The 27220-nt window shown below is 44.3% G+C and overlaps 1 protein-coding gene across 1 annotated transcript in view; it reads right to left on the bottom strand.

The window, feature by feature from the left end:
- The window catches only part of HCN4 (hyperpolarization activated cyclic nucleotide gated potassium channel 4), a 202495-nt gene that overhangs the window by 152590 nt on the left and 22685 nt on the right, over positions 1–27220 (bottom strand). The gene's annotated exons all lie outside the window — the stretch shown is intronic.

The following is a 27220-nucleotide window of genomic DNA, read 5'->3' as shown; positions in this document are numbered from 1 at the left end:
ATGCGCAGGCTTAAAACATCGTCCATTTGCGTGCAACATCAACACAGTATCCACCTCTGAATAGGTGATCACTAGGGTCACTAGGATACAAGGGTCAGTTCTTTCTACTCATATCTCTGTACCCATCTGCTGCCTTTGATACTGTGGAACACCCTTTTCTCCTTCAGACACTTCAGTCCTCTCCCTCTCTGATTCTGTCATTCATTATCTGGTGGCGTGTGGATCTATCTATCTATCTATCTATCTATCTATCTATCTATCTATCTATATTATCATTTATTTCTATGGCTCCACAAGGGTTTTGCAGTGCCTTGCAAAGTACATGAACAAGGGAGCGAACTAGAAAACAGTGACTTACAGTATGAAACAATGCAGGACGAGGACATGGTTTATAAACATTGCCGCGTTAGCGATCATAACACTTAACAAGCAACAGGGCATAAACAACCAAGTGTTAGGTGCCCTTTTGAGAATTTAGGAGTAGATGATAGTATGAGTTAGAGAAGGAGAAGCACATGAGGGAAAATGGCCCTGCTTGTGAGAACACAAAACAGGAAAAAAGTGTATCCACCAAAACAATATTTCCAAACTGGCAGCTCCTAACAAGCAGGATCTGCTACCTGCTGTAAAAAGGAAGACAAAAGGGTTGTATAGGAGCACTTGTTTGTGAAGAAAAACAATGTAATAAAGGTATAAAAATATAAAATATTTAATCAAAAAATAAATAGACAATAATAATAACAATATAATGTAATAGCAATGCAATAATTCAGACTGTATTATGATAGCCCTATTGGAGACAATTAGCTAGTGAAAAAGTCCATTTCATATAGAAAACACAGTTCCTAAAGTAGATAGTCTTGATATGCAAAAACAGATACAGTGTTGCTGATGTAGTTATACTGTAATATTTCAAGCAGTGATGGAATAACTGTTGCAATGAACTGTTTTTTAAAAGGATAATCTCATAAATATCAGAAGCAACTGATGTCAATAATCAGAATAACTCACTTTGATGGTAAATGTGACTTGAAATATAAATATTTACTGATGATGTCTATAGTCTCTACAGCTCTGGGTGCCAAGATGTAAGGCAAAGTTAAGTTCTCTTGCATATGTTTTAGCTCTACCGCTCGTCAGCGGGAGCGTGAATGCAGGGTATTAAGTCGGAGCATGAAAGCTGACAAGCTGGAGCCTTTGGGCTCTTTGGCCTGATTCAGACCCGGACGCAAGTGGCCGTTCGCTCGTTCGGCGTACGAGCAGAAAAATGTAAATTCAAGCGCACGCTCGTATGTTCGCTCACAGCTAATCTTCCGCCCCATAGTCTCCCAACCCCTCCTCTAGCTAGCGAACGTTCGAAATAGCGACCGTCCGTCTCCTCTTGCAGGGAACGCTCGCACAAGTCAAATCCGGAAGTGGCCCTGTCAGGTTTCGATTGCCTGCTATTTCATTCAGCAAACATACTTGAATAGATTAATAGCAATCACTATATTAATTAGCTTAATTGTTATTCACGTTTGCAATCCTTTTTTTTTTTTCAATATCAATAAACTTTATTATTGTTAGTGTCTGTCATTGCTTCCGCAGAATACGTACGGTTGGACCAAGGGGATGGTTTTTCAAAATTAAAAGTTTGTTTGAATGCTACTCTTGTTTAGCGATTTTTTTCTAGCCCGATTTTTTTTTAAATTAATATTTAAATTAGCTTACGCATGTCACTGCATCAAGCCTATCATAACTCACATTATATTTGTGAGGGTGTAGGTCACATGACTCATACAATAACCAATAGAATGCTTTTTGTTAATTTACAAAGTACATTAGCCAATCAAAATTTTTCTAGGCCCTTTATTAAAACTGTTTTGTGTAAAAAAAATCATTGCCATCATGAGAGCCGCAGCATTTTGTAGACGTGAGCTCCTGGTCCTCACTGATGTGATGGACCGGAGAATCACACACCAGCCGCACCCCATCACTAACCTCCGCAAGCGGCTGGCCTACGCGGAGGTGCGGCGCCATCTGCGTAGGATCGGCTACCGCAGGAATATCGGCCAACTGGAGAGGAGGTGGTCCGATCTGGGGCGCAGATCCCCACGCCTGTTGGCCAATTTGCATCAGCAAATCGCGGAAAGTTAGTCTTTTTTTTAATTATATTTAAAATGTAAGCATACCTGCGTGTGCATGTTTCCCGTATAGCCCTGTTTCTTTATTTTGGACATACCTGCGTGTGCATGTTTCCCGTATAGCCCTGTTTCTTTATTTTGGACATACCTGCGTGTGCATGTTTCCCGTATAGCCCTGTTTCTTTATTTTGGACATACCTACGTGTGCATGTTTCCCGTATAGCCGTGTTTTTTTTTTGGTGTGTAAATTTTGGATTCGAAATATTAAATATTTAATAATATAAATTTTTCAACATCATTTAGGGGCTGAGCGCAGACTACGACGTCTCCAATGTCACCGACTTCGGGCTCGTCCCCTATCCCCCACTCCCACCCAAACATCCTCTCCCCACTCTTTCCCAAATTCCCCCTCCACCCCAGACCTGGCAGACCGTGAGGCCCCTCCCTCTCCTCACATTCCCATCCCTCCACCTTCACCCTCCCCTCCACCCCCCCTCTCTTTTCCTCACCCTCCCCTCCCCCCCTCCCCCCTCTCTTTTCCTCACCTTCCATTTCCTCACAAATCACCCCTCCTCCATCCGTGCAGCACTGGCCCACCTCTTAGGAGGACGATTTCGGGGCTCCTGGCCCAGTCAGCAGTATGCCCGGTATGTTTCCCTTTTAAACTATGGTTGCTTTTGCATTTTTTGTTTTTTTGGTGATGTTGTCCTTTTGCCTGTGCAGTTCCAAATTGTAAAGTAGTTCTAATGTTTTGGATATATATCTTTGTGAAACAATGTCTAGGATGTTTTCCCCTTACACATATGACACATGTCCAAACACTCATACTTGTGTCTTTCTTGTTTACGGTACCAACAAATGTAGTATTTTTGCGTAGTTGTCCCTATTTTTTGTTGAATTTTGTTGTAAAATGTTTGTTTTTTTTTACAACAATCTTTGCGTTTGGCGTTACTTTTGTTTTGTTGATGTTTTTTTTCTCGTTTTTTTGTTTAGTCTGATTTTTAAGTTGTTTGTTAACATATAAATTAAGGTGTCATTTTAGTAATCCCCACATTTTTTAAATCCATAGAGGACCAGAGGCGTAACGAACAACTGTATGCAGGCTTGCAGAGCTTGAGGGGCCATGTAGTTGGCATGCTAGTGGTCTTGGATCATCTGTTGGCGCTCCTGCGCCACTAATTTTTGTTTTTGCACCCAAAAAATGTTTTGAAAAATAAAAGATATTTTGATTTATTTAAGTCTCATTCCTTGTCTGTAAATCTTAGATTGTTGAACCTTACATAAGTCTACTATTTTACCATGAGGTTTGAAGTAATGTAAATTGGATTGTAGAAAGCTCAAGTAAGTATGTAAGCTGGCACATTAAACACCTAACAATACCAATAGGTTTGTAGAATTAACGGCAACAATAGTTTGTTCTTTTTTGGGGGTAACGTAAAAATTAAAGCAAACCTGTTTAGGCCTACATTGGCAAACAGACTGATTCACCATAATACCTTTGGTGTTTGTTTTTAGCCACAAAGTAGGGTCAAAAAGATTACACTTTAGCACATTACAGGATTAGCCATTAAGCAAGTTTGCCTTTTTTGGACCAGGTTACACTTGCTTGTAATTTACCCAGGAAATGTTTGTTTAATGGTAAAAAAAAGTTTAATGCACACAAAATAAAAACACCAAGTGATTTGTCACAATCAATTCACACAATGAAAACACACAAAAAATTCCAAAACACACCCAAAACAACAAAAGTAAAACAACAATCAGGAACTGTTTGAAGAAGTAGCATGCCAACATGATTCCACAAATGAGGCGAAGAAATCATTGTTCCCGAAGTTATATCCAATGTGTCCACATGAAGTCATTTTTTGGGATCAGGTAGTAGGCATCGTTTTTTATGGTAATTTTATGGAATAAAAGAAAATTAAAAAAAATAAATAAATTAAAATTGTACATTAAAATCTTACATGTCTACACTGTGTCAATTAACTTAATTTTGGAAAATAATTACCTAAAAAATCTGGCCACAATGTCATCGCGTATGGCCCCCCACATACTGACCTCTGACCAACCTCGGGGGGGCCATCCTCAGGCAAGGCATCCTCTGGCTGCATTGGGACACCACTCCTTATGGCGATGTTGTGAAATATCCCACACAGGACCACAATTTTCGAAACCATAGCCGGCAAATACATGAGCTCGCCACCAGAGTGGTGGGGGCATCTGAATCGGCCTTTTAAAAGGCCGATACAGCACTCCACCACCTGCCTGGTGGCTGTAAGGGCGTGCAAGGGTAACCACTGTCACCTGTGAAAATATAAAAAAAAACATCAGAACCATTGTGTAACAAGCTTTGCATTGGTTTCCACAGAAAGTTTCAACTTACCCAGAAGCCACGCATCACCAGCTTGTAGGTTTCATTTGTGCCAAATCCCTGATTGCCGGATGACGAAGGAATCATGTGCACTGCCGGGGAATTTGGCATTCAGGGACAGGATCTGGAGGGAGGCATCACATACCACCATTACATTCAGTGACTGAAAGCGAATGAAAGTGCTTGCGGTTCCTAAAAATAGCCTTCAGCCTTGCTGGAGGCTGAAGTGGTATGTGAGTGCCATCCACAACCCCTATGATGTGTGGGAAGCCAGCTATTTGGTAAAAATGTGCCTTCACCACATTAAGGGTACCCATATCCAATGGCATTTTAATAAAATGATGGAGGTGTTTAAAAAGGGCCTCCATCACTGCCCTCAGAATCCTTGAAAAAGAGGATTGGGATATTCCCGCAACTATTCCAACAGTGGTTTGAAAGGATCCTGAGGCACAAAAATGTAACACCGACATTAATTGAGTAAGTGGTGGTATTGATGTAGGACTGTCAATTTGCCGTTCAAGATCACTCTCTATTAATGAGAGAGTGTCTATGATGATTTGGGGTGGCAGACGGTATCGCCTTAACACCTCATCATCTGGCATTCCAAAAAGGGTGACACGTGTTCTATATATCTGGGGCCTTGCACACCTACGAGGCCTACGCCTGGGACGAAGTTGAGGTTGGTCGGGTTCTGGAACCATGGCCAATATAATACGACCAACATCAACCTGAAATGGTAAGCCAGGTAGTTATTGTTTTAGACAAATGTGTAAAGAAAAATACTTATACTTATAATATCTTTTCTCAGAAATCCAGGCTTACAGGCCTGGGACGTGTCATGTACAGAACAACCTACATTTCAAAAGTAGAAAATATGTTTAAGATTAATTAAATAAAATATGATTGGAAACAAATTGTTTTCGTGAAAAAATAGAGAAGGGAGCACACATTAGTTCAGAAAATAGTACGCTACATTTAGTGTTAAGACATGATTTTACACTGAAAATTTCTAAAAACATTAGTTCGCAAAATAGTACGCTACTTTTACAGTTAAATCAAGACACATTAGTTCGCAAAATAGTACGCTACTTTTACAGTTAAATCAAGACACATTAGTTCGCAAATAGTAAGCTACTTTTACAGTTAAATCAAGACACATTAGTTCGCAAAATAGTACGCTACTTTTACAGTTAAATCAAGACACATTAGTTCGCAAAATAGTACGCTACTTTTACAGTTAAATCAAGACACATTAGTTCGCAAAATAGTACGCTACTTTTACAGTTAAATCAAGACACATTAGTTCGCAAAATAGTACGCTACTTTTACAGTTAAATCAAGACACATTAGTTCGCAAAATAGTACGCTACTTTTACAGTTAAATCAAGACACATTCGTTTGCAAAATAGTACGCTACTTTTACAGTTAAATCAAGACACATTAGTTCGCAAAATAGTACGAAAATTTTACAGTTAAAGCCACTCAAACATTAGTTCGCAAAATAGTACGCTACATTTAGTGGTAAGACATGATTGTTCCCAGAAAATAAACAACATTACTTAGTGAAACATATGCTAAGACCAACACATCGAATTTGTAAATTCATGAAACCAAAAACACTTACCAAAAATAGACAAATATCCCAAAGTTCAAAAATGGCACTGGGGCAATGCCAAACTAACTGTAAAACAAAAAAATTAAAAAATGACAAACATTTGTAAACTATTTACAATTATTTTTTACGGTGGTTTTTTAAAATACTTACTCAAAAATTCAACAAAAAATAGCCAAACAATAAAAAAAAAGCGAACGGAAAAGAAAGAAGTTAGAAAAAAAACAAAATCTTGCACCAAAAAAGTCCTCCTTCTACTCAATAAGCCAACAATCCACTCCAATGCAAAACCTCCAACAATCAACATGCCACATCGACTCGAGTCACACCAAGCCATAAATAGTCTTTATTTTCCCGCTCAAATTAAGGACGGACAATAGGAGCGCACAGTAAATGATGCGGCCGAATAATGCTGATGCATGTATAAAAACGTCACTGAAAACCCAAATCGGTCTGCTGTAGTGAGACCTGAAAGTCCAAAATGCCTACAGAGCAGCAAAGCACTGGCCAAGAGGGGCCAGGTAAGTATTTCTCTTTTTTGGGCTAAAGGATTGTGTTTAACAATAATTTTGGGAACATTTTACATTATAAATTTTAATCCCATTTTAAAAAAAGGTGTTGAGGATGCCATGGAAGAGGCTGCTGGGCCTAGTAGGCCAACTAAACAAAAAAAAAAGGCAGCCACAATTCACAAGAAAGGAGATGGAGGTTTTGGTGCAAATGTGCAATGACAACCTGCCACAGGCAGCAAGGAATATGTGTGCAAGCCAGAAATGGAAAATGTGGGATGACATAGCCAGTGGTGTCAATAGGGTGGGTAATTTTGAACGTTCAACCCGGGAGGTCAAACGCCGGTACGTAAAAACTACATTTTGGTAAAAAGTGTTTACAGGTCCAAATACTGCAGGAATAATGCCAACTTTTTACCCCACAGATGGAGCGACTTCAAATATTGTCTTAAGCAAAAACTGGCTGATAGGGCTAGGCATGCAGGGGGGACAGGTGGGGGTCCCACCCCTGTGTCACTGGAGCTCACAGATTTGGAGGAGATGGCCCAGGGGTGTGTGCAGGATGAAGAGATGTTTGGCGTGTAGAACATGGATACCGACATGCCAGACTTTGCGGCTCCTCATGTTACCCCAAGTAAATGTTGTAATGTTAACAACTCAGAAATGTGTTTGGGACAATATCTAGATTATAATGTTACTCTTTTCTGTTTTTTCTCACAGAGACACAGGCGGATGAGTCTGCTCCAGAGGGGAGCTTTGGCCGCAGAATTTCTGCTGGCTCTGCAGGGGAGGAAGCAGTAGATCCGGCTGGGGACCCTGTGGCAGACAGTCCAGGGCATTCCCCCTCGCAGGCAGTGGGCCTCCTCACTGATCTCAATATTAAAACGGATCAGCAGACCGAGATTCTGCAGAGGCTGGACGCCAGTCTGCTACGGGTGGCGGACACCCTGGAGCAAAGTGCTGCGGCCAACGTGTGAATAGCAAATGCCCTGGAGCAGCTCGTTCGCCAGCACATGTTGGAGCCGGCCTCCCTTCCTGCCGGAACATCAGGACCCTCCACCTCTGGCACAACAACAGCCATCCCTCCAAATGTGCCTAGCACTATGCCTAGTCCAGAGGCCACAACATCTGCCTCTGGCCAGGCCAGCAGAAGGACATCCCGGACCCGTTCAGGCTCCCTCCCTACCCCGGCCAAACGGCGATGACAGCACTGGCTAATTTTCCCACAATCCTTCTCTGTGTTTTCCCCATATTCCTTAATGCCCAAAACCTCCCTCTCCTTTCTTGTGAATTTTTTAATAATTTTGTTTGTTTGTGGATTTCAAATGCCACTTATTTTGTTTGTGTGTTTCTAAAATCATTTGTTATTTGTTTTTATGTTATCAAGTTTTTATTATTTCCTAAAAATTTTTTTAAAAAACAACAACAAAAAATTAAATACTGTTGAAAATCTGAACAATTCTATTGTTAATTTAATAAAAAACTGGTTAAAAGGTAATCCCACAAAGAAAATTACAAACAATACAACGGACAAATAAACATTATTTTTGAATAAAAAAACCAAGGGTTAAAAACAATTTATGAGTTTTAATTAACACTTAGCAAAAAACAAAAGGACGATTGTTTTCTTGGCCCCTAAAAAATGAAGAAAAAAAACAAACATGCGTACAATATTGTTGCCCTAAAAAAAGAGAAAATCAAATTTGGAAAAAACACGCAAATTTACAATAAATTTGTAAGCTAATTGATTGTCTAACCCAGAAATTAGCAGCTGAGTAGTTCACCTGCGTACGTTTTTTTGCTACTAAAAAAAGGCTATTTGCTAAACACCTTACAAGCATTTTTGCAATTCAAAACTGATTGTTTTTGAGGCCTCAATTGATAAATCGGAAAACCATCGATGTGCCTCGGGAAGGACGAAGAGACCATCATCATTGCGGTAGAGTATAGCAGACCACAAGCTAAACGAGCAGTTTTAATGGAAAGTGGATCAGACAGTGACGTAACACTTGTTCCGTTCACATTGGCCGTTCGCATCAGATAATTTATGTACGCCCAAAAAAAGCCTTGACACGCCTGCGTTTTCCCATCTCCACCACCGTCACCGCCCCAAAACGGACAGTTCTGTCAATCACATCTGACATGTCACTTCCTGTTCGCTATTCGACAAACGACTGAAAAAATTATCGCAATCAGCCGTACGCACATGCGCACTGTTACACCGACGCATGCGTAGTTTTATAACATCGGATGACTACGAGTGTACGGCCGCTTACGAGCGGCTCTGAAGGAGGGCCTTTGTTCCGTGGCTAGCGGGAATGCGTCACCTGTGCTGAGGCTGCAAAGCCCAGCGGCTCGCGGCAGTCTCACAGTGGAGAATGGATGGTATAAGGATGTCAGCTGGCTGTAGGTCTCAGCGTCTTGTGGCAGGTAGCCAGTACAGAAGATAGTAGCTGATAAACAGTCCTGGCATCTCGTGGCAAACAGCCGGCACAGAGGGAGAGACTGAGGCATCACTCAATAGGGAAAATCAGTCTGGTGGGACACAACTGTGAGACTGCCGCGAGCCGCTGGGCTTTACAGCCTCAGCACAGGTGACGCATCCCCGCTAGCCATGGAACAAAGAGCCAAAAGGCTCCAGCTTGTCAGCTTTCACGCTCCGACTTAAGAGCCTGCATTCACGCTCCCGCTGACGAGCGGTAGAGCTAAACCATATGCAAGAGAACATAACTTTGCCTTACATCTTGGCACCCAGAGCTGTAGAGACTGCAGACATCATCGGTAAATATTTATATTTCAAGTCACATTTACCATCAAAGTGATTTATTCTGATTATTTACATCAGTTGCTTCTGATATTTATGGAATTATCCTTTTAAAAAACAGTTCATTGCAACAGTTATTCCATCACTGCTTGAAATATTACAGTATAACTACATCAGCAACACTGTATCTATTTTTGCATATCAAGACTACTTTAGAAACTGTGTTTTCTATATAAAATTTACTTTTTCACTAGCTAATTGTCTCCAATAGGGCTATCATAATACAGTCTGAATTATTGCATTGCTATTACATTATATTGTTATGATTATTATTGTCTATTTATTTTTTGATTAAATATTTTATATTTTTATACCTTTATTACATTGTTTTTCTTCACAAACAAGCGCTCCTATACAACCCTTTTGCCCTGCTTGTAAGAGCTTACATTCTAAAAGGTAGGGGCAGATAGACAGGATAAACAATGAGGAAAGAGCTTGGAGCAGCGGGTTAGGATGAGAGCTGGAAGGCACTGATGAAGTAGTGGGTCTTGAGAGCCTGTTTGAATATTTGCAGAGAGGTGGAGAGTCTCACAGGGAGTCAGTTCTAGAGGTAGGGAGCAGCATGGGCAAAATCTTGGAGGTGGGAGTGAGAGGAAGTAATCAGATAGCAGGAGAGGCGGCAAGCATTTGTTGAGCGAAGTTGGCCCGGCAGGAGTGTGAAGGAAAATGGGTTTTAAAGGTAGATTTTGTTTTATCTTCTTACTGCTTGTAAATTGATTAGCGTGATGTGGACAGCCCACAGATGATTGTTTGGTTTGATTATTATCCTGTCTGCCATTTATGTACTTAATGTTTGTGACAACCAATAGTGAAGTCAATTGTTTTCTTATTTGGTGATATCAGGATAACAGATGATAATCTATTATTAGCGCAAAGCCCTATCGCCAGCAAAATCACCTATTTTCAATGTTCTTATGGTATTTCCCTGTGATAAATATGCCCCATTGAGTTGATGAGTAGTAAGAATTCCTAAACAAATCCATTTTAATTCCATGACGAAAGAAAATTAAATGTCAGAAATGTAAAAAGATACAAATACTGTACATTACATTATGTTGCTTTTTAGAGTCTGGAAAACCAACAGGACCCCCAATGCCTGCTAAAGTACGGTACTGTTCCATTCATTTCTGTCAGCAGTATGTCCATTGAGCACAAAAAGCTCACGCTGGCAGGTACAAGGAAAGCATTGTCAAACCATGGCAGTAATCTGGGGACCCACCACATTAAGTGGAATACTACAAAATATTAATAAGCTTTAGTAAAGAAAAAAATCAGACAGTGGAGCCTGCTTTCTCCGTTTAAAAGTTTAGAGCAGTTGTGACCACCATACGATAATCACAGATTAAATCCAGCAGATGCTGTCACGTGAAAGGGACTAAAAAATTTTTTTTTTCACCCTACAAATATTTTAGCTTTTACAATGTTGACGTCTGTATTAAAATCCTTTTATTTCTCAATAAAATACAGCATTGCTGAAGCTAAAGAAAAATTCCTTAATTTCAAGCATACAGCCATTGCTGGGTCTCCATAGAGTATGGTACCACTCCAATGAAAACCTGAGGCTGCGGTGACTTCACAACAGCTTGGTCAGTACACAAATGTACATATGCAGTTTGACATCCCTCCCTACCTGAAAACTATTGGCTGATCCATTGGAAAAAATGTAAAGCACACAAACATGCAACATTCATGCGTAAATGACTTATAGCATTGTTCAAATTATACATATAATTCAAGTCACTCTGTGGCCATATACGGTATAAGAGTTGATAATGAGCCAGTTGCCACCATAGTTCCTTATATGTCTGAGTGTAAGGACAGCTGGAGCGCTTGCTCTTCTGAACACAAATAATTAAGGTCAGCATTCAGTGTAACCTAACCATTTTAATATAAAATCTGAATGTAAGGGAATAATACTGCTCTCATGCTTTATTCCCTTTTATTTACTACTCTGTCATTTGCTCCAAATCGGGTTAATGTGTGGGCTACACAGGCGACTTTTAGTCTCTACAATTAAATCACATGAGATTAATCACTTATGAAACCACAATGCAAATTTTATGAGATTAATCAGCCATGGGAAATGAGGGCCTTCTAGTTTTCTCTATTTTAATGTTTATTCCATATTGAGCAGGGTCGTATCTCTAATGGGTGCAGGGTGTTTGGTGCACATGGGCCCACAACGTATACGAAATAATGAGAGTTATGGTAAGTACTTACCTTTGTTAACTCTCTTTCTTCGAAGTCCACAGGGAGATCTTGGGGTGTAGGTGATGGGAACCAATTCGGGCACCACGAGGTTAAAGCTTTAGCTCCCAGGATGCACTGGGTCCACTCTTCCTATACTCCGCCCCCGAACCAGGCACCTCAGTTGGTAATAAGCCAAAGGCTGGAGGAGGATAAGAGAGAAGGAAGACTGGTACACTCAAGAAACTCCCCATGTTCGTCAGGGAGGATGCCCTGTGGACCCTATGGACTTTGAAGAAGGATAGTTAACAAAGGTAAGTTCTTACTATAACTCATTTTCTTCTTCAGGGTTCATAGGCTCCACAGGGAGACCTTGGGGATGTCAAAAAGCAGTCCTTTTAAGGGTGGAGAATCTCCTGTGCTGAGAGGAGAATACAGCGCCCAAAGGAAGCATCCTGAGAGGCGAAGGCTATCAAATGCTAGAACCTTAGAAAGGTCTGGACAGAAGACCACGTGGCCGCCTTATAAAGCTGAATATCCAAGGCGAGCTGCCCACGAGGCACCCACAGACCGAGTAGAATGAGCCTTAACAGAAGATGGAACAGGCAGGCCTGCCTGCGTGTAAGCTTCTGAAATAGTCATACGAAGCCATCTAGCCAATGTTTGCTTATTGGCTGGCCATCCCTTCTTGTGAAATCCATAGAGCACAAACAAGCAGTCTGATTTCCAAAGAGAACTGGTATGGTCCACATATATCCTGGGGGTGCAGACCACATCCAATGAAGCCTCTCCTGCTGAAAGGTCTGGAGATAGAAAGGCCGGTACTATAATTTCCTGATTAATATGTAAACTAGAAACAAGCTTAGGAAGGAACTCAGGACGAGTAAGAAGCACTGCCCTGTCCTGGTGAAATATCAGAAAAGGAGGACGACAGGAGAGCGCTCCCAATTCTGACACCCTTCTGGCAGATGCAATGGCCAGAAGAAAAAGAGTCTTAGCTGTTAACCACTTAAGATCCACTGAATCTTCAAATGGAGGACCCTGGAGGGCCCAAAGAACCATTGCCAAATCCCAAGGAGCCACTGGTGGGACAAAGGGAGGTTAAATCAAGAGGACACCCTGGAGGAAGGTGCGGGTATCCGGAAGTGGAGCAATTCTATGTTGGAACCACACTGACAGTGCAGAGGCATGTACTTTCAATGAGGACAGGCTCAGACCAAGATCCAACCCAGCTTGAAGGAATGCCAGTATTCTGGAAATTCTAAACACCTGAGGGTCATAAGCCCTTGCATGACACCACTGGAAATATGTATGTCACACTCTGTGGTAGATCTTGGCAGAGGCAGGTTTACACGCTCTAAGCATCATGTTGATGACTGAGCTAGAGAATCCTTTGGACCTTAGGAGGGATGTCTCAAGAGCCACGCCTTCAAAGACAGATGATACAGGTCTGGGTAAAGGCAAGGACCTTGAGACAACAGTCCGGACGTTGAGGCAGCAGGAACAGAGTGTTGTTTTAGAGACTCTGAAGATCTGAGTACCAATGATGTCTGAGCCAAGCTGGAGCCACCAGCAGGACAGTGCCTCCATCTTGCTTAAACTTCCGAAGAACTTGAAGAAGCAGGGAGACAGGAGGAAATAGTTATGCAAACCGGAAGGTCCATGTTACTAACAGAGCATCCACCAGGCTTGCTTCGGCATCTCTTGTTCTGGACCCGTACACTGGTAATTTGTGATTGTGTCAGGAGGCCATAAGGTCCACCTCTGAAAGACCCCATTTGTCCACTAGGAGTTGAAACACCTCTTGGTGAAGACACCATTCCCCTGGATGCACGTTGTGATGGCTGAGGAAGTCCGCTTCCCAATTAAGAACTCCCAGAGTGAACACTGCCAAAATGGCTGGGAGATGAGATTCTGCCCATGTCAGAATGCGTGACACTTCTGTCATTGCTTCCTGACTTAATAGTTGATGTACGCCACTGTGGTGGCGTTGGCAGACTGAACTTGTATGGGCTTTCTGTGAAGAATGTGCTTTGCCATCATGAGGGCCCTGTACACAGCCGGAAGTTCCAATATGTTGATGGGGAGGGATGCCTCTACCATTGTCCACCGACCCTGAAAGGAGTGAGGACTGGTCACTGTGCCCCATCCCTGTAGACTGGCGTCCGTTGTTAAGAGTATCCAGTCCGGGATCCAAAAGGGGCAACCCTTGGTTAGATGAGATGTCTGTAGCCACCAAGAGATGGACAGACGCACCTCCGGAGAGAGTACCACTGTCTGAGCTCTGATCCGATGGGGTAATCTGTTCCACCTGGAGAGGATCAGCCCCTGCAGGGGCCTGAAATGGAACTGAGCATATTCCACCATGTCGATTGTGGATACCATGGATCCCAGAATCTGCATCGCCGAGTGGACTGACACACGTCGACTGCGGAGACATCTGCGTACTCGCAGCTGCAGCATAGAGATCTTTTCTGGAGTTAGAAAGATTCTCTGCTCGTGAGAGTCCAGAAGGGCTCCCAAAGAACCATCCTCAGTGAGGGAATTAGGGAGGACTTTTTCCAATTGATCAACCACCCGTGTGTTTGTAGATAAGGAACTGTTAGTTGCATGTGGTGGTGAATCACTTATGGAGAACTCGCCAACAAGAGAAGGTCGCCCAGATATGGTAGGAGTCGGATACCCTGACTCCACATGTGAGCTGTCATGACAGCCATAATTCTGGTAAGTACCCTTGGAGCCGTGGATAGGCCAAAGAGCAGCACCTGAAACTGGAAGTGTTGTTGCAGTATAGCAAACTGCAGATAATGCTGGTGAGAAGGCATTATGGGAACATGAAGGTATGCATCCTGAATGTCCAGAGATACCATGTAATCCCCAGGTTCCATAGCCAGTATGATGGATCGTAAGGTTTCCATCCTGAACCTGGGCACTCTGAGGAACTTGTTCAGAGCTTTGAGGTTGAGGATAGGCCGATGAAACCCATTCGGTTTCTGAACCAGAAAGAGAGTAGAATAGTAACCAGTCCCTTGTTGAAATAGGGGAACTGGTAAAATTACCCTTGCCTGCAGCAAAGACTGTACAGCTTTCTGGATCTGCAATGCCTTGGTTTTGTCTGAAGGAAGGCCGGTGCAGAAAAACTGGTAGGGAGGCCTTCGAAGGAATGAGAGGGTGTACCCCTGAGAGACCACTTTTCTTACCCAAGCATCTTTGGTGGTTTGACACCAGTACTGGGTGAACTGAAGAAGTCGGCCTCCCACTTTGGGGTACCCCAGAGGGAGGCCCGCCCCATCAGGCTGCGGGTTTATTCTCCTGTTTGGAGGCCGGGCATCTTGTGCCACAGGCCTGTTTCTTAGGCTTGCCAGTTGTCTTGGCAGTGGACTCTCTAGGAAAGGACTGCCCTTAGGATTTTCCTTGGGTACGAAAGAACCGAAAGGAGGAGCTTTGAGACTTTGCAGGAGCAGATGCGGAGGGTAGAAATGCAGATTTTGATTTGGCCAACGTGTCAGCAATCTTGTCCAGGTCTGGGCCAAACAAAATCTCTCCGTTATAGGGTAAGGCCTCCAGGCCTTTCTTAGAATCAGCATCCGTGTTCCAATAGCATAGCCACAGGGAACGGGGAGCAGACACGGCCGTGGCTGAGACCCTAGATATCAGTAGACTAGCATCCTGCGCGGCCTCACCAATATATATGCAGCCGCATCATTAATATGGCCGACCAGTGACACCTGATTCTCTGGAACTTCCAAGAAGTCCTCAAATGTATCAGCCCAACTCTTTATAGCCTTAGCTACCCAGGAGATAGCCATGGACAACCGGGCAACAGCTCCTGAAAGAGAGTACTGTATATAGACTTTAGGCCAGTTTCCACCTAGGTAACATTGCACTTTTAATTAATCGTGTAACGTGTGAATCCACCACAGGGGGTTATTCCCACTTTTTACAATGAGCCTCAGGAAATGGGTAACATGAGGTCAAACGTTTCTGAGGTTGATACCTCTTACCAGGCGATTGCCATGTGATCCACCAGCTGATCTGATAGAGGGAATACTGCCGAAGACACCTTTATCTATTTAAACAGAGGGTGTTTGGATTTAGGGGCTGGTTCATCATCCTCTATAACCAATGCGGACCTGACCACACGCACAAAGGCAGGAATATTAATTCTGGACTTGGGCTCCGCCTCTTGCAGAAGGGAGTCAGGGTTAGAGGCATCAGCCACCTCTCCATCATCAGATGACATCTCAGATTTTGATAGCTGTGTGGACTGAGATGACAACACAGGACGCTTATCTGGCCTTACGGGTTTATCACTCTGCAACATGGTCTGAATGGCCGTAGAGGTAGTAGCCAGATTCTGTACTGAGGTAGAGAATACATCCACCCATGGTGGAGTACCACCCTGTAATAATCCCACTGTGGGAATGACCACCTGCTATGGTACAGGAGGGGTCTGCACAATCAGTGGAAGTCCCTTTGAGTGAGGGACGGGCTGCTGTGTACCCCCCATAGGAGGAACAACATGTGGGACCACCAGGCAATCCACAATATATGCCAGCATCTGAGCAAAAAACGCCCAAGGAGGCTCCTGTACTGATGACGGGGGGTTCGGGGCACATGGCGAGTTATAACAGCTCATACTTAACCCATCCCGAACCACATCTTCCTCACTGAATACCTCAGTACATAGTCTGCAAGTTTGCGACAAAAGTACAGACATGTGCCCATTACCCTTGTCAGACATGTCTGCAGGGTACATGATGCACAATAGCAAAACTGTGGGCCTGATCTAGACAATTAGCGCAAAAAGCAAGTAAATACAAAGGTACAAGCCGATACATATACGTGTGCACTGGTCCCAATATACAGTCATCAATCCAGAAGCCTGCGGTCATCCAAGAAGAGTAGCTGTATACTATAATCAGTACTCAGGTTATATACCTTACAGAACAAAGAAACTAGTTGACAGGTTTCCATTGGGTCTTGCTACTGGACATTCTGGTACGATGCAGGTCATAGGTCAGTTCATACAGCGCACTAGGGGTATGTCCCAGTTCCTCAGACGTTGCTTTGTGTGGTTTTCCCGCCGTAGAACTGGTTTAAACTAGCCAAAGACACTACATACAGATATGCATTCTAACCACTAATTCCTTATAATTCATAACTTGCAGACGCATGATGCGATCTCCTTGGCGATAGAACCGGAGATCTGCCAATAAACAATGATTTAGAATGGTACCAAACATGTCCTGTCTCCTAGTTTCTGTACCTTAAATATCATATACATTACATTTCACAACATAAGTATTTGCTAATAAAACCTCTAATATTAACCTTAATGCTTGGGAACCTTGTTACTGCATGTGTGAGTGTGAGAATTATTGTGTAAATTCGCTAGTATGCGTTGTGTGTCTATGTGTTTTGTGTTTATCTGCTTTGATGTACAGTGCAACTGTGCGTTGTGTGTCTTGTATATTTTATATGTATTATCTAATGTGCGTATAGGTTTTGATAGGACTTTCAACAATATGCGGTAGCAAAACAGATGCACAACGCTAATAATCAAATATAGCATTGTACACAATGGTATCATGCTGACGACGCAAAATGGCGTCATCAGAGACGACACAAAATGGCGTCGCCAGATATTAATTTACAAGATTTGGTCTCAGCCAATCATCCGGCTTCGACAAAGGGTATATCCATAAGCTGACAGATAAAAAAAAAGATACAGATAGATAGCGCTAGCACAAGTCACATACAATGCAGGAAAGACGCTGCAAGGCGGCACTATACTCAACTACACAGACGCAGTGTCTGGTAGGAAATAGTGCCACATACGCTGACCCTGAGGAGAGGTACGAAGGGGGACCGGACCACACTGTCCTGGGAGAACACCAGAGAAAATGGCCACTGTAGAGCTCAGAGGGGTGTGTCGGGAGGAAGTGGAGCAACTCTGTGAAGCCAGACCGCAGTGGAAAGGCATGCTGAGCTGAGGAGCCGCTTGAACAGGGAAGCTGTCTCCCCTGTCCAGTTATTAACCCCTGGGACGCTGGTTTCCCGCACCAATAAGTCCCAGGTGGTCCAATGGAACGTGATGGCCGGAGCCTACGTCCACGCCCAGCACCTCCGGTCTGTCCCCTGACACCGGAGGTGTCGACTGCTATAATATGCGGGTCACCGCAAGCGGCGACCCACCTTACCTGTCCCCTGAAGTCCGGGTGCAGTCTGGGTCCTCTCCGGAGGCCCTGGCTACCGCTGACCCCCGGAATGCCCGCCAAGATCCCCAGATCAGTACTGGCATTGCGCCCACGGACAGTCTGCTGCTGCCCGCTCTAGTAGTTAAACTAAAATAATATAAAATAAATAAATTAAGCTTTAGGGACTGTCTGAACAGCCCCCCCTGCGAAATAGTTACCCGACTCCGTCCGGACACCAACGTAACTGAGGTGCCTCTGGCTCGGGGGCGGGGTATAGGGAGAGTGGACCCAGTGCATCCTGGGAGCTAAAGTTTTCACTGCGTGGTGCCCAGATTGGTTCCCATCACCTACACCCCAAGGTCTCCCTGTGGAGCCTATGGACCCTGAAGAAGAAATAGCGCTATCATTAGCTGTTCTTGAGATCAGTAAAGGAAAAATGATTATTTCATGAGTTTGAACAAATAATGATTAAAACTTGGGCAGAGTTTCTGCTGATGGAAGCTTATTCAATGGATTTAAAAGATGTACGTTTTGAAAAGAGCAATAAGGTTTGTAAACCAAATTGGGTAAGCTGTAGTGATATATCCCTTTATAAAATGCTTGTAAAATAATTTTCAGAGTAAAGCCTGAGAACATTCATATTAGCTTTATACCATCTTTCTGAGTATGCAAAAAGGAGAAAAATCATGCAAATTCTGTTGTATGCTAGGGCCTGGTTCAGAGATTTTCACAAAGCTGATATTTCGCAGATGGAGCGATTGTTTGCTATTGCACATGCATGAAAGCCACACTGCGCACGCGTAGCAATTGTACTGCGATTACGCATAGCAATTGCACTGCGATTACGCGTAGCAATTGGACTGCGATTACTATCGTACAGAATAACCACTGGCAAAGTGAGTGACAGGTAGTCAGCATTTGGGAGTGGTAAGAAAAACGCAGGTGTATCTGACCAATTAATGCTGTTTCATGAGCATGCATAAATTACCGTAGTTATTGTGCCTCCACAGCATGACAGCTCAGAAGAGCTGCAGTGTTTGTGGCTGGTCAGACTTGACTTACAGTACATGCGTGACAGCCAGATGTGCGTCAATGGCACCGATGTTTACGCTGTCACACAGGGCCGGATTAAGGCTTGTGGGGGCCCTGGGGCAACTAAGTTGTGGGGGGCCCCCGCTGGCATAACCCCTACCACTCCCCCTCCCGATTACTTACCTTCTGGCTTTGTGTTGTGAATGAAGCAGCACAGTCAGCGCTGCTGCATAGAGTGCGGAGCGGCTCCTGAAGCCTGACATCAGTGATCAGCGTCATGGACATGATGTGTCATGTGGTGCTGATGAGGGGACTCGGGAGCTGCTCTGCACTCTATGCGTCAGCACTGATTGTGCTACTGCATTCAGAACACAGAAACGTGGCAGCTCAGCCCCCATCTAGGAACAGGTATCATTGGACACCTGCTCTTGGCAGGGTCACGCTGACCCTGTGTGAGCAGGGGCAAATATAGTACCTACACATTATGCCACAGTGTAGTGCATCGATATTATACCACACTATAGTTCCCCCCACATTATTTCACACTGTAATGCCCCCACACATTATACCACACTGTAGTGCTCCCCACATTAGGTCACCTGTAGTGCTCACACATTATGCCACCTGTAGTGCCCACACATTATGCCACCTGCAGTTCCCACACATTATGCCACACTGTAGTCCCCACACATGTTGCAACCTGTAGATCCCCCACATGCCACCTGTAGTGCCCACACATTGTGCCATCTGTAGAGCCCCCACATTATGCCACACTGTAGTCCCCACACATTATGCCACCTGTAGTGCCACACATAATGCCACCTGTAGAGCCCCCACATGCCATCTGTAGTGCCAACACATTATGCCACACTGTAGTCCACAAAAATTATGCTACACTGTAGTGCCCACACATTATGCCACCTGTAGTGCCCACACATTATGCTACCTGTAGTGTCTACACTATGCCACTTGTAGTGCCCACACATTATGCCACTTGTAGTGCCCACACATTATGCCACCTGTAGTGCCCAGACATTATGCCACATGTAGAGCTCCCACATCATGCCACCTGTAGTGGCCACACATTATGCCACCTGTAGAGCCCCCACACATTATGACACCTGTAGATCCCACACATTATACCACCTGTAGTGCCCACACAGTGTACTCACCAGCAGCAGCAGTCCTCACAGCCTCACAAGTCACACTGTCATCCATGAAGCTGCTCTGCTGCTAAGTCAGAGGAGCATGTGATGGGCTCTTCCAATCAGAGCTCAGCACATGCTCCTCTGACCCCACTGCAGACACAACTGGGAGTTATTACCCAGCAGTGCACTGAATTGCCTCATGAGCCTGACTGCACTGTGCTCCAGTCCCTTTTAGTGTAGCTGCTGGCCGGGTCAGTCACAGCCTTGATGACTGCCCGGCAAGCAGCTGCACTGTACCTGCTTAGGAAGGGCGCTGTATGCCACGCCCCCACTTTGGCCGGTGTAGGGCTGCGTGTGCTAGTGGTGGGGGCCCCTTTGTGTGTGGGGGCCCCCACCCCCTTAATCCGGCCCTGCTGTTGCACGTCGACAGACAGTTATGAGAAGGCAGCAGTGGGTGTCCCTATACCCGGCTGTGCTTTGGAAGGCATTAGCATATTTTAGCAACTGCGATTCATGAGAGAATGCAGTTGCGATTGCATTAGCGTAAATCTCCGAATCAGGCCCCTAGTTCACAAATAACTCATATCTGAACATTACATCTATGCATAGCATTTGTGGAAAAAAACAACTAGGATGTTAGATTATAGCTGGTTGTAGATAGATTAATCCAATCATAAATTTATAATTTGATTTATTGTTTCACATTTTTAAATCCTGACCAATAGACCTTGACAATCTTCTCTAAAGAGATGATTGTGACAGGATTTCTGTAACAAAGTTAACATAGAATCACCAGGGGCCCCGAGAGGGGGGGAGCGGGTACAAATTACCTGGGCCCGGGCTTGCTGGAGGGGGCCGGCACTGCTTCCCCCACTCTTACATTACACAGCAGTCCAGCACACGCTACTGTGTGCTGGTGTGCTGGGCTGCCCTTGAGACTGCTCGCCACTGCTAAGAAGCAGCCACAGCAGTCTCTTACAGTATGCCTGTGGGCGGAGCGATCAAGCTGATCGCGCCCCCCACTGGTTATGCATTGGGCTGAGGGGCTCACTGTGCCCCCCCCTCGCCAGCACGCAGTGCCGCAAAAACTTTTCTTTTAGAGATCGCAACATGCATTCTCAACTTATGGACCGCAGAGACTTCAAGCAACAAAATGTACATTATATGAACAACTGTTAGGATTTGCATGAGGTGGGAAACCAGAGACCACCAGTTGTTAGAGGCTGGACTGTGTCTATTTGAACCAACCTGTTAAATTCCTTGTAACATATGCCCTCTCCTTTAGGACCAATGGTATTAGCAACAAACTTCTCTATTGTGTTGTTTATTCCTGGGGGGTATAAATATGTGTGCTCTGACCCTGGGTTCCTAGTCTTCGTGCTGAATGCTGATTGACGAGGGGTTTCTTGCTGATGCCTAACATCTGGACCAGAGAGCGCTGCTTATGTATAATTGTACTTGGATCTGTATAATCTCTTTGCGCTAAGATTATATGAGGATCATAGCGTGTAACTGCTGTACTTTTACTTGAACAATACTTTGTGCTTTGGAACCACAGGTTCTAGGTCTGGAGTCTTTATTTACTGTATGACTGCGTACGCAAATTAGCGTCATCCTTAGAGGTTTATAGGCAGGATATTAGAAGGTATAGGCAGGGGTATATAGAGGTTCAAAGACAGTATCGTTAGTTGGGGGCTCGTAGTGAAGTCACTTACCCGCTCACATGGCACTTACGGTTATCGATTTCTCACCAAAGGGTGGAGTGGCCACATGCAGGGTTTCCCTGCAACCACTCGGTGCTGAGAGATCGCTACCCATTTTCGTGTGAGCCAGGGACGCTGACTAGAATCCAGGGACAAGAGAGGAAAAAGTTTGTTTTCCTTTGTTGACAGAACCCAACATTTAAAGGGGTGCCGCAGTATTGAACACGCAGCTGAGTCGCAGTTTTGTGCACAGTAAAGATGCACTTTTGTGTACGCAGCTAAAGGTTGTTATACGGTTGTGTGGTAGCCGCATTATTGTGTATGCGACTGGTCGCACAATAGCGTATACGTACTTCCGGTCGTGCTGCCACGTGTTTAAACAAAGCCGTTGAGGTTTACATTCTTTTCAATTGTTGTCAATATCTGGGTTAACGTGTATTTTTCTGCGCAGGAAAAAAGTGTGTAACAGTGAGTATTTGTTGGTAGGGGTAACTTGTTCCCTAAGTTAGAGGTACCGTATGACCTTTAAGGGCTAAGTGCTAGCCGCTCGGTAAACAGCTTACAGTTCTATGCACAGTAGCAGGTGTACATGTTGTCTTTGTTGTAGAGAGGTGCGTGGAAGTAGCCGACTTAAACTTCCATAGGTGTGGAAGTTGCCCTCTTAAATCTTATCCGGGTGGGTGGAGTAGCCATCTTCAAATCTTCACTGCCGTTAAAATCGTCCACAGGTAAGTAAAAGTATCTTGACTGTCTTTCACCATTTAAAATCTTTATTGAAAAACATAGTAGTTGTCTCAGAATGGGGGCCATACAAACGATAGAGATGTTAGACAATGATGTGCTGCTAATGGAAGTGCCGTTTGGATTGGCCCGTCGTATTATCCATACTAAGTACGGTACTTATGCAATAAGGTATTGTGATGTATGGTTTAAAATGACGATGAAGAGTGTTAGACCGTTTCCCAGAATTGGTAGTTTTGATAAAGATGTATTAGATAATGTCCGGGATCACATCAGTCTGATGCGCTCCAGAGAGAAAAAGGTCAAATATTATAAATGTTTAAAGTTGTGGCAGCATGAAGGGGATGCGTGGCTTAAAAATGCGCAAGTGACGCAAACTAGCGTTGCGAGCGCATTGCCAGAGAATACATCCGCGACGCTGAATTGCAATGCGGGTGAGCCGCAAAATGGCGCGCACATGCAGCAAGGTAGCATTGTGGAAGGTATTGCCAGCAGCTCACGCGCACCACCCCCACCTTATGTGGATGGAGGGGCAAGTACAGTTATCAAAAATACCCATAAAAATGTAACAAGCAATTTGTACCCTCTCTTAAGCAACTATAAAGAAATGTTCATGATGTGGATGATGAGCCTATTGTAATGTCTGCCATTTCCCATGCTAGATGCTACGCCATGACAATCATGAGTGGTGCCGCCATCTCCATCGGTAACAGCAAAGGAAGTGCTAACACCCTCTGCACCCATAGAGGAAGTTGTTAATACCATACGTAGCAGCAACAGATTAAACCCCCAGCCAAGTAACAAGGTCAAAGGTAGCAGCGCTACCGGTCTGCATCCCATTCGGACAATAACTGTTCCGAATGGGAATGCAAATGCGAACGGTGTAGTGCCCACGAGGGAAGTGGTAATGCATTGTCCTTGGACAAGAGCAGAACTAAATTCCACCATAAATGATTTCCCCGATCCCAAAAAGGAACTAGCCAAATGTCAGAGATTTTTGAGGAATTTGGGTAGTTCTCATGAGCCAACTAATAAAGATTGGCGTGTGGTGTTAAGGGCCTGTCTACCACGCAATACCGATGTGACAAAATTTATCACGGATTGTGTATTGGATGGTGACATTCCCTTAACGGACCAAGTAAACCAAGGTAACCTTTCCCGCATTGTAACTCAATTGGGTATATATTTCACGGTACTCATGGACGGTCTTAAGGAAAACTTAAAGACTCGGGTTCAGACCTCACAACCTGGCTGGAGGGGAGTCACAATAGATACACTCATTGAATCTGCCATTGAACATGATAAGAACATCTCAAAGAAGAGAGAGACCCAGAGCGAAAAACTAATGGCTGTCAGTATTCAAGCTCTGGAAGGAATGACGGTAACATCACAGCCAACAAACACACTTGCATCTACACACACACCTACACCTGAACAGTTATATGCCCTCACTAATCCCACGCAACAGCAAACACAGCTCTATTCTACTAACCCTACACAACCACAGGTCCCACACTACTCACAAACTTCATATCCCCCACAGTACCCTTATCCTTCATATCCCTACACATATCCACCCCCTCTTCCCCCTTATCAAACCCACAACAACCCGTGTCTTCATCCGATCCACGAATATGTTTTAATTGTAACCAGCCAGGACATTTAAGTAGAACCTGCAGAGTAAATAGGGTAGGACCCCCAAACCAGAGGTAAAGTGCAACATTATCCTTTAACAAAAGTCCACAAAGGTTACTATTGGGCCGTTGCATACCAGGCATTCTTTCCTTCTGGCTGCTGCGGCTCATAGTAACCTGCTGGGTAGAGACTTGTTATGTAAGATGGGATGTATTATATATTGCACCCCTGATGGTGTATTTTTAGATATCCATGAGAGAGTTGCGCACGAGGTGCGGGATATGTTGGACACTCCCCAAAGGATAATGTATCGCTCTACAAGTGTAAATGAAAATCCATCCCAGGTAGATCAAATGTTGTCCCAAATTCCAGATTCCCTTTGGACTAAGGATGGACAGGACACTGGATTAATGGCAAACGTAAACCCAGTAATGGTAAATTTAAAAAGCGGAAAGCAAGCTCCAAAAATTCCCCAGTACCCACTAAAACAGGAGGTAGAATTAGGGGATTTTCCAATAATTGAGCGATTATTGCAACAGGGAATTTTAGTTCATACAGCTAGTGTAGCCAACAGTCCTATCTTTCCGGTGAAGAAGAGTGGTGGAAGGGGTTATAGGCTGGTACAGGACCTTAGAGGTGTTAATAAGGTAGTAGAGAGCCAATTCCCCGTAGTGCCAAATCCAGCTGTCATTCTTATGCAGATCCCTCCAAACGCAACCCATTTCTCTGTCATTGACCTCTATTCTGCTTTCTTCTCTGTGCCTCTCCACCCTGACTGTCAGTATCTATTCGCATTGACATACGGAGGTGTGCAATGTACATGGACATGGTTGCCCCAAGGTTTCATAGACAGCCCCAGTATCTTTTCTCAGGCATTGCACGACTGTTTACAATCTTTTCAACCAGCAAATGGATCTGTTCTAATTCAATATGTGGATGACTTATTGCTGTGTTCTGATTCGTTTATGTCATGTTTGAATGATACTAAACTTTTGTTGCTTCATCTCTCGCATACAGGACACAAGGTGGCTAAGGACAAACTACAGCCGCGCCAATCCAGAGTAAAATATTTGGGATACTGCCTAACCCAGGGGTTAAGACATCTCACAAATGATAGAATCAAGGCCATACAGAACATGACACTGCCGCAGAATCAACAGCAAATTCGTACCTTCTTGGGAATGTGTGGATATTTTAGAATGTGGATCCCAGGTTGTTCTATTTTGGCCTTGCCTTTACAGGACTTAGGACCTCATTGAGAGTCAGTCGAAGCGGCCGCACGGTCGTACGGGAAAAGGGGTCGGATATTCAAATGATTCCCTTGCAAGTTGCGTCCCTAAGTTCGGATCAGTAGTTGGCCGACCAAGGGGAGGAAGCGGTCGGAAGACATAAATATACGCCCCCTTCTCGTACGCAATGCACGTCATCTCCAGGCATATCAGGATTAATCAAGACCATCGGGAACCATCGGAACTGGTCGTAGAGCTTAAGGTTGACCATACCCTCTCTAAAGCTCTACGATCATGTCAGTGTAAAAACCTCCCATGTCACATGTGCCATGACTCTACTTTGTGAATTATGCACTCCCATAATCCGTATGCACTCCCATAAAACTCCGTTCGCATAATGAGGCACGCCTGCGTTCGGATCTCCACTCCCCCGTTTTCAAGCACCTTCCCCTGTTACCACCCACAAACGCCTCCATCTGTCACTCAAACTACCGACCTGGCTGTGTTCAAGGAGAGAGAAATTTCTGATCGTAGCGGCTAGTTCGCACACGCGCATTGCGAACTTTACACATGCTCAGTATAGCCAACATCGGTGGCGTACGACCGTGCGGCCGCAACGACCGACTCTGAATGAGGTCCTTAATCTCTTCCTCAAAGCCAGATCGTGTCATACACACAGAGGAGTCAGAGCAGGCTTTCCTTAATCTTAAGGATAGTCTGACCAAAGCACCTGCATTGGGAATACCTGATTATGAAAAACCTTTTGATTTGTATTGTACGGTAGCCAATGGTTGTGCTGCAGGTGTCCTTACACAAAAACATGGTGATGCCAGTAGGCCCGTAGCATACTACAGTGCCCAATTGGACACTGTGGCGAGATCACTCCCCACCTGTTTGAGAAGTGTAGCAGCTACCGCTCTATTGGTGAGTAAAAGTGAGGGCATAGTATTGGGTCATGATATGAATGTCTATACTCCCCACACTGTATCTGCTCTGCTGAACTCTGCTCAAACCAGACACGTCTCTTCAGCTAGGTTTACCAAATGGGAACTATCTCTATTCGCACCTGCGAACATCACTGTTAAACGTTGCAGCACGTTGAATCCAGCAACGTATTTACCATATGTACAACATGATGTACAAAGGGTGGAAGGAGACGAGTTGCTGGTGGGAGGTGAGTTCAGCGGACATAATGATACACACGATTATATGGAATATCTGAATCAGACCTTTACTGCTAGACCTGACATACACCACACACCTTTAGAGAATGTAGATGTGACTTTTTACACGGATGGGAGTTGTCATAGACAAACAGACACAGGTGAATTATGTACAGGTTATGCTGTTGTAAATGACACAAACATCATAGAAGCCAATCCTCTTGGTCCTCCTTACTCAGCCCAGGTGGCAGAGTTAGTAGCGTGTGAACTGGCAGCAGGCAAATATGCTAACATTTACACTGACTCGAGGTACGCGATCAGGGTGGTGCACGATTTCGGGGCTCTATGGCATCTGAGAAATTTTATGACAGCAGCAGGCACACCAGTTGCACATTCCCGACACATAAAACATCTTTTAGAAGCAATCCAACTGCCCAAAGCGGTGGCAGTAAACAAGTGTAAAGCTCATACATGTGAGGATGACCCGGTGTCACTGGGCAACAACAGAGCCGATGAAGCTGCAATATGGGCAGCAGGGTTAAAAATGTTTTCTCCCACTGAAAAAATTATGTCTTTCCAAACAATTGATATGCTGAAATTAATTGAGATGCAAAATTTGTGTTCAATTCAGGAAAAGTCCATTTGAAAGTCCATGGGATGTGGGCAATAGTCCTCCGGGCTCTGGAAGGACGGACAAGGTAAGCCAGTAGCCCCCAAGGCATATTATCCCAGCCTGGCTGAGG

This window comes from Taudactylus pleione, unplaced genomic scaffold (assembly GCF_031769625.1).
Source record: "Taudactylus pleione unplaced genomic scaffold, aTauple2 ptg000019l, whole genome shotgun sequence".
NCBI lineage: Eukaryota > Metazoa > Chordata > Amphibia > Anura > Myobatrachidae > Taudactylus > Taudactylus pleione.
The sequence above is the reverse complement of the archived record's forward strand: the minus strand, read 5'-3'. Positions and strand labels throughout refer to the sequence as shown.